Source organism: Physeter macrocephalus, chromosome 6, assembly GCF_002837175.3.
Source record: "Physeter macrocephalus isolate SW-GA chromosome 6, ASM283717v5, whole genome shotgun sequence".
In the NCBI taxonomy this organism is placed as follows: domain Eukaryota; kingdom Metazoa; phylum Chordata; class Mammalia; order Artiodactyla; family Physeteridae; genus Physeter; species Physeter macrocephalus.
The window spans coordinates 90,213,365-90,220,628 of NC_041219.1; the positions used below are offsets into that span (position 1 = coordinate 90,213,365).

The following is a 7,264-nucleotide window of genomic DNA, read 5'->3' on the forward strand; positions in this document are numbered from 1 at the left end:
GATTTAAAAATTCTAACGAGAAAACACTCACTCTCTTCCCCCTCTTGGGCATCAGCACGAGGCAAGAACTGGCTGCACGCTTTATCCCTCTGATTTCTCCAGAACCTGTCCTTCGAGGAGAAGTCTCTGGACTCTGCGGGGACTGTGACTGGTGACAGTCAGATAACTCTGACACTGAAAAGCTGGAGGAAAAGAGACAGGCGAAGGAGATGAGAAGTGGTGACAGGGAACAGCAGGGGCGTCACGTTCAGTCTAAGGCTGAGTCTGGGTTAATCTCCAACGAAGGTAACTTGCAAATACTGTGTGTTCTTCCGGAGGCATGCTGAAGTCCCCAGCCTTTGAGGGCAGAAATGGGAAGTAATCTGGGTTCAAAACAATCCAGCACTCACTCCTTGAGGGTATTGAGGATGACCAGTGTCCACCCCTCGGTTGCTGTGGGGTCTGAAATCCCCTTATCACGTGGGATGGGAGGGGCCACGCAGGTACCCCACTGGGCAGCAGGGGGTTTGGCTGGTGGGCTACAGACCATTATCAGATACACGATTTGCAAACATCTTGTGCCATTTTAGATGGCGGATTATCCTTTTCTTTTCTCCAAGAGATCCTAAACCTCTGTAGGGCACTTCGTTGCACTTAGAGGGAGAGGAGGAACGAAATCAGGCTGGCAGGTGCCCAAGGCCAGTGCAGCCCCTAGGGCTGGGGAAGGAGGCAGGAGGAAGGGCTGAGCGTTGGCATTAGAGTAGATGGCCACTAGAGGGCGCCAGGGCACCAGTGGAGTCCACCTGCGGCTCAGGCTGGCTCTCCAGGCTTGGGGGTGAGAGGAACAGGTGGAGAAGGCTTTCCGCTTTCCATAGCTTGAAGGTATTCGCAGCGCAGCGCTTAGAATGAAGGCATAGGATGCCACAATCCACAGGAAGGGGGCCAGTGTCAGGAAACCTGAGATGCTCGCTCCAGCTCCCCACATGACCCCCACATCACCATAGAATAGCCCTACAATTGGAGCAAACTCACAGAAGTAGTGGTCGATCTCCCTGCTGCCAGGGCAGAGAGGCAGAGGGGCTGCCAGGGCCAGAGTGAAGGCAGAGAAGGAGAAGCCACTGCACTAGGCTCCAGGCAGCCATACAACCAGCTGCTCATCAGGGCAGGGTTGCGAAGGACGTGGCAGATGGCCAAGTAGTATCATGGGACGTGGCAGACAGTAGCAGGCACTCAACTGCAGTCAGTGAGGCAAACGAGTAGAACTGGACCAGACGGTGACCAGCGAGATGGTTTCCTGACCATCCAGGAAGCTCTGCAACAGCTGAGGCACGATGTTTGAGGTATAGCCAATCTCCAGCAGGGAGAAGTGGCAGAGGAAAAAGTACATGGGTGTGTGAAGAGTCTGACTGGAGGCCACAGCCAGCACGATGAGGTTGTCTCCCCTGACTGTTACCACATAGACGACCAGAAAGAGGGTGAACGGGAGAAAGCCCAGGTGTTGCAGCTCCTGAAAGTCCTCTAGGATTAGCCAGGTGGTCTGGTTCTTGCTGTCACTACTGGGCTGCTTTCTCATCTAGATTTGTCCTCAAGAGAACAGAGGAAGGTAATATTAACCAAGACTGTATTATGACCACACACCATGTTTGGCTTATGAATTTATTCATCAAGCAAGCACTGGGTACAGGCTTTATTGTCTCCTGTTTATAGAAGAGAAACTGAGACTCAGTGAGTTTAAGTCGATTATTCAAGGTCATTATGGTGGAGTCATGATTTGAACCCAAGTTTGCTTGACTCCAGAGCTCCTAACTACTATCCTACAGTGCTTTTTGAAATCCTTTCTGAGTGATAGAAATGTCCATATCAGAGGGCAGTATAGGGCTCTTCCAACCAGCTATTTACCTGACAATCTTCGCTGAGCGTCAACAGGAGAACCATCCCTGGTAAACTCTTCTGGAAGGGTAGGAAGAGGGCCCAGGACTTCTTGGGAGGTGGTCCTGCTCTAGGTCATGCACATTCCCGAAAGCAGTCACTCATCTCAGACTATTTTTTTCCCTTTCCAAGAAAATGAGACTTGGAAATCCTGACAAAAAATGTATATCATCTACTCCATGAGAGATGCCATATAGAAAGATCTGAATTAACCTAGATCCCACTCTCCTGGGAAGCCATTCTTTTTCCTTGGACAAGTGCCCTGGTGACGGTTGGTAAAGCCATTTTCAAACTTTGCCCAGTCTCTAATCAGTTTGCTGGAAGCTGGGGATACTTTCCTTTTCTTGATTCTCCTGCCTTATATTCCCTATACAGGCCAAAATGTTCAGCTTATCTCACCTAACTGTAGATTCTTTAGAAATTTCTACCCTGGTTTGTTTTCTCTCAGTTATTGCAGGAAGATAACACCAACACACAGGAAGATCTTGATAAGTACTTGTGGAATATATGAAAAAATAAATAAATGAATTAGTTATAAGAAATTTCCAATAGTAAATTGCCACGGAAAATTTCAGCATCTGAAATTAATGCTTGGGCTAGAGAAAGAGACATTTAAATGATTACCAAGAGAGAAGGAATCTCTGGTCCCTCCCCTAACTGAGGGAATATTGGAATATTGCTACTCAGAGCTTGAGATGGAACCATGATTAAGATTGTAGGTGGAAGTCAAAGAGATGAGCGTGTGTGTGTGTGTGTGTGTGTGTGTGTGTGTGTGTGTATGTGTTAAGCTGAAGAAACCAGAAAGCCCAACACAATATAGAGTTTTCTCATTTTTAAAGTTAAGAAAGATGACTTTCCACGTTGGCAGATGGCAGCAAGAACACAGGGTTTTTGCGTTCTTTTCCTGGTCCTACCTGTTCTTCTGGACTTGAGCTTACACCATGCAGACACACATTGGTCACATGGGCGGTACAGACATAGAGCAAATAGAGTACTTTCATATGTTTTTGAACATATTTTGTCTTCTATGTACTAGTGACTTCTTAAAGAACTAGGAAGAGACTTGAAATGAGAGTGGAATAGGACTCCGGATTTAGCAGAGAGATGGAGCAAGGGAAGAAGCTAGTAAAACTAACCAAACCAACAAACCAGTCAACTGACCCCAAACGTTTCAAATCTGGACTCTGAATCGATGCTTATGATCAAAAAGTTACTATCGTTCTTGCTAACCAGTGAATTTGACCTGGTCCCTGTTAAAATTCTTAAATAGATGTTTTACAGAACATTTGGCATTCTCATAAGGAGATATCATTAGGAACTATATAATGCGAATTACAGTGTGAAACCTCACATAATGTCTTTCATTGATAGTATTAATAATTTAGTAGATCAGGAGAAAGGGGTAGGAAAAGGGCATATTAATTTTAGTAAACCTTAACAGAAAACATGATGACTGCGAGCTTAAAGAGAATACTCTTAGTTTGTTTACCATATAGCAAAAGTATTCATTAATGACCCTCGGAAAGTCTGAGAAAGATGTCTAGGGAAAAGGAGAAAGTTTTGTAGATCTTGTTTCATTCACCTACCTAGACATAGCAAATATGCATAGCTCATCAAACTTCAGAGGATATGAATCAAAGAGGGGTAGCCAATATTATAGGTGCTAGAATTATAACTCAAAATAATCTTGTCTTTTGGAATGCTAAAGACAAGATGAAATTTAACAAGGGCACATATAAAATCTGCAGATAGGCTTTAACAATCAGTTGAAAAATTACAGGAAGGGTAAGACCTGACTTGGTAGCCACTTCTGTGAAAATGATTTGAGATTTGTTTTTTGGACCATCATGAATTAGGACTTAGTAGGTATAAAGTAGGAGGAACATATGAAGAGTGTGGAGATGTTTAACCTGGAAAAGACTAAACTAATGGAAGACTATGATAGCTATTTTCAATATTGGAGGGATTCTTATGAAGAAGAGGGATTAGAGTTATCCCGTAGAGGCTCAGAGGACAGAACAAGGACCATGGGGGTGGTGGTGGTAGAAACCCCATACCCACCTACCTGTGCTGGTTTCACAGAGGGGATTCTTATGGGGTTAACAATTGTTATTTACAGCATGATTTTTGGGGTACGAAAATAAGGTAAGGCTCACTTTAAGAGAGGGTAAGAGTGGGGACAATGAAGTTTCTTCCTAGAGCCTCTAGAAGTTTGTTGGCAAATATGGGCCCCATTCATTGGAAGTACTTGGAACAAACACAAGACATTAAAAAAAATATGGCATGCTTTCGAATTTGTTTAGGCTGTGTCAGAGGTGGTCCTCTCTGGAGGCAGAGAGTAGTCTGGGCCCAGATAAATTCTAGATACTCAGGTTCAGTAGAGAGGGGACATGACCTGCTTTGGGCTTGGAGTCAATGCCTTCTCTCCTGGTTGTCTTACCCCTGGACTAAATTCTTCTGCCAGCTTACAGGTCTGTGGACTTTCTGCTTCTCTCCTGTGAAGGCTCCATGTTATTGGCTTCTCCCCACTCCAAGGTACTCATGGAAGACTGTTGACGCTATTCTATATATGCTGCTATGGACACTACTGCCTTTTCTAGAGCAGGACAGCCTCCTTCCCTTCTGGGGGTTGAAGAAGAGCCTCCCTAAGGAGGAGATGTATCTTGGAGTCAACCAGATCAGCTGCATCTATGTTTTTGTTCCAGGGAAATGTTTTGGTTCATTCATCAGGGACCCCACATCCATATGTTTCACTCAAATCTAATGACCTCTTCCTTATGAGATAGGGAAAAACCGGAAAGACATAAGAATATCCACGATTAAAACCAATATTTAATACTTTATAATTCATAAAGCAAATATTAACTTATTTAATAAATATCTGATACTCAGAATGAACCCCAATGTGAAATGCGTGTATGCTATCATTTGTTCTTGCATCATTGGGATGGATTATCTAGAGTATGACCTCTAAGGGCTAGATTAGCAGTCTTCCTCCTCTGGCATGGGTCAGGACCTGGGCCCTGCTTTAATCTCTAAGCAGGGAGGAGGCAGGAGAAAACAGCCATATAATTCTTTTTTAAAAAATATATCTTTATTGGAGTATAATTGCTTTACAGTGTTGTGTTAGTTTCTGCTGTACAACAAAGTGAATCAGCTATACGTATACATATATCCCTATCTCCCCTCCCTCTTGCGTCTCCCTCCCACCCTCCCTATCCCACCCCTCTAGGTGGTCACAAAGCATCGAGCTGACAGCGATATAATTCTGTAGATAATTTTTTCTGTTTAGTTTGATATAGTTTTTTTCTTTTCTTTTTTTTTTTTTTTTGCGGTATGCGGGCCTCTCATTGTTGTGTCTTCTCCCATTGCGGAGCACAGGCTCCGGACGCACAAGCTCAGTGGCCATGGCTCACAGGCCCAGCCGCTCCGCGGCATGTGGGTGTGGGATCTTCCCAGACCGGGGCACAAACCCGTGTCCCCTGCATCGGCAGGCAGACTCTCAACCACTGCGCCACCAGGGAAGCCCTAGTTTGATAGTTTTTAACATCACAGATTTACATAAACCAGGTCAGTCCTCTTAAAGAGAGTCCAGGCAGATAGTAAAATGCAGTTAAATGACAGATATAAAGAAGAAACCTTGCTGCAGGAATACAGCACTGAGTTCCTTCCATATGAAAGCAGAGAGGGGACCTAGGCCAGAAGGAAGACAGCGCAGGGCCACAGCAGAGGTTGGATTTTTCCTAGTAACAGACTACAATGGCTCCTCCTGGAGGAGACTGGACAAGTGTCTTACTTTGACAGCTGAAAGGCAGAGTGGAAAGACTTGGATGAGGAAAAGGTGACCTGCAAGGAAGTAACTATAAAATTGTTTTTGAGAGAGTAGCTGAGAGTAAATATGGCTGCCTCAGTCTTGGGTTGCTGTAAAGAGCCTGCGAGAGATGCCAGCTGAGAAACAGAATGAGAGACTTTTCCAGGTAGAAAGGAAGTCCAGTGTTTATTAATGTAGAATTTATGATAATAGTAAGAAAAATATCCAACTTGTGTTTAAAAGTTTAACTTCAGCTTTTTTTCCCCTGAAGTGTTATCTGTGAGTTTAAAGTGGAAATGAAGGGTCTACATGCTGTTTCCTAGGTATTAGAGTAGTTTTTGTATAAAACCGTGCCATACATTAATTAATTCAAGAAATATTGTACTTACCAAGTATGTATGACCTGTTCTAGACTCTAGGTATAAGGCAGTGAACAAAACAAAATTTGGTTAGCGGAGTTATCTGAACTACTTTCAGTTACCCGCGTCTTGATGATGGATACATATTACCCTCATCAGAAACCTCTTTCATCCAGAGCTGGCTTTCCTGAATGCAGAAATCCTGCCTGGGAAAAAAAATCATCTTCAAAGGACTAGCTTCCTGTGTCCCTCATATCAACTAACTGATATAAACATCAAGAATGAATGGAGAGAATATAAAGAGGAGGATGTGTTAAGACCAGAAAAAAAATAACGATACTAAAAGAGATCATTTAGTGAATATCTCTTATGTGTGAGGCACTCTGATAAGAGTTTTACAAAATTATCTCACTGAAGCCTCACAAGAGTTGAGGAAGGTAGTTATTATCATGAGCTACAATTTACATATATCAGGTAAGTATAGCATAGAGAGATTGAGTACGTTGTCCAGGATCATACAATTGGTAACTGGTGAAGCCAAAATTCAAAGCTGACATTCCACAGTATTGCCTTTGGATAATAGAGAAGGGTAAATAGAAGATACTAAGAAAAAGAAGAAAACTGTGATGGGTTGGACTGGAAATATGATTAAGTTGGTCCATAAAAACTATCTTCAGACGCTTGCTACCTCCAAAGTATTGTGGAACAGACACACAGATCTACAGACATACATGAAATGTACCCTAACTTGGCTCCTATTTATTGTCAAAATTTCATCCTGGAAAAAATAAATAAAGTGGATGTTATCAAACAATGGCTTCAGTCATTAACAAACAAAGTCTCAATAAAACACTCTTACAATACCTCACTATGACAGTAAAACTTCCTGGTGAACTCATCAGGATAAACTTGTTGCACCTACATGAACTAATTTTCTCAATAAGACTGTTAGTTTGATCCAGTAATATGTTGGAGGATATTTAATAAAAATAAAGTTTGGCTTTTGGAATTACTGATCAGCCTATGTCATCCTTCATGAAGGTAGATAGCCAGGCCAACTGTCTTTCAAGACTAATTTTGGATCATGGCAATAAAAACATGTGAACAGCACATATACATTAAAATAACTCCATCACCAAATATTTTTTTCCTCCCAGTTTTTTTTTTTTTTTTTTTTTTTTTTTTT

The 7,264-nt window shown here is 42.7% G+C and overlaps 1 pseudogene; it reads right to left on the reverse strand.

Annotated features, from left to right (window-relative positions):
• Positions 1 to 604: 604 nt before the first annotated feature.
• On the reverse strand, positions 605 to 1,552 carry LOC102991477 (olfactory receptor 11A1-like; annotated as a pseudogene).
• Between the last annotated feature and the right edge of the window lie 5,712 nt (positions 1,553 to 7,264).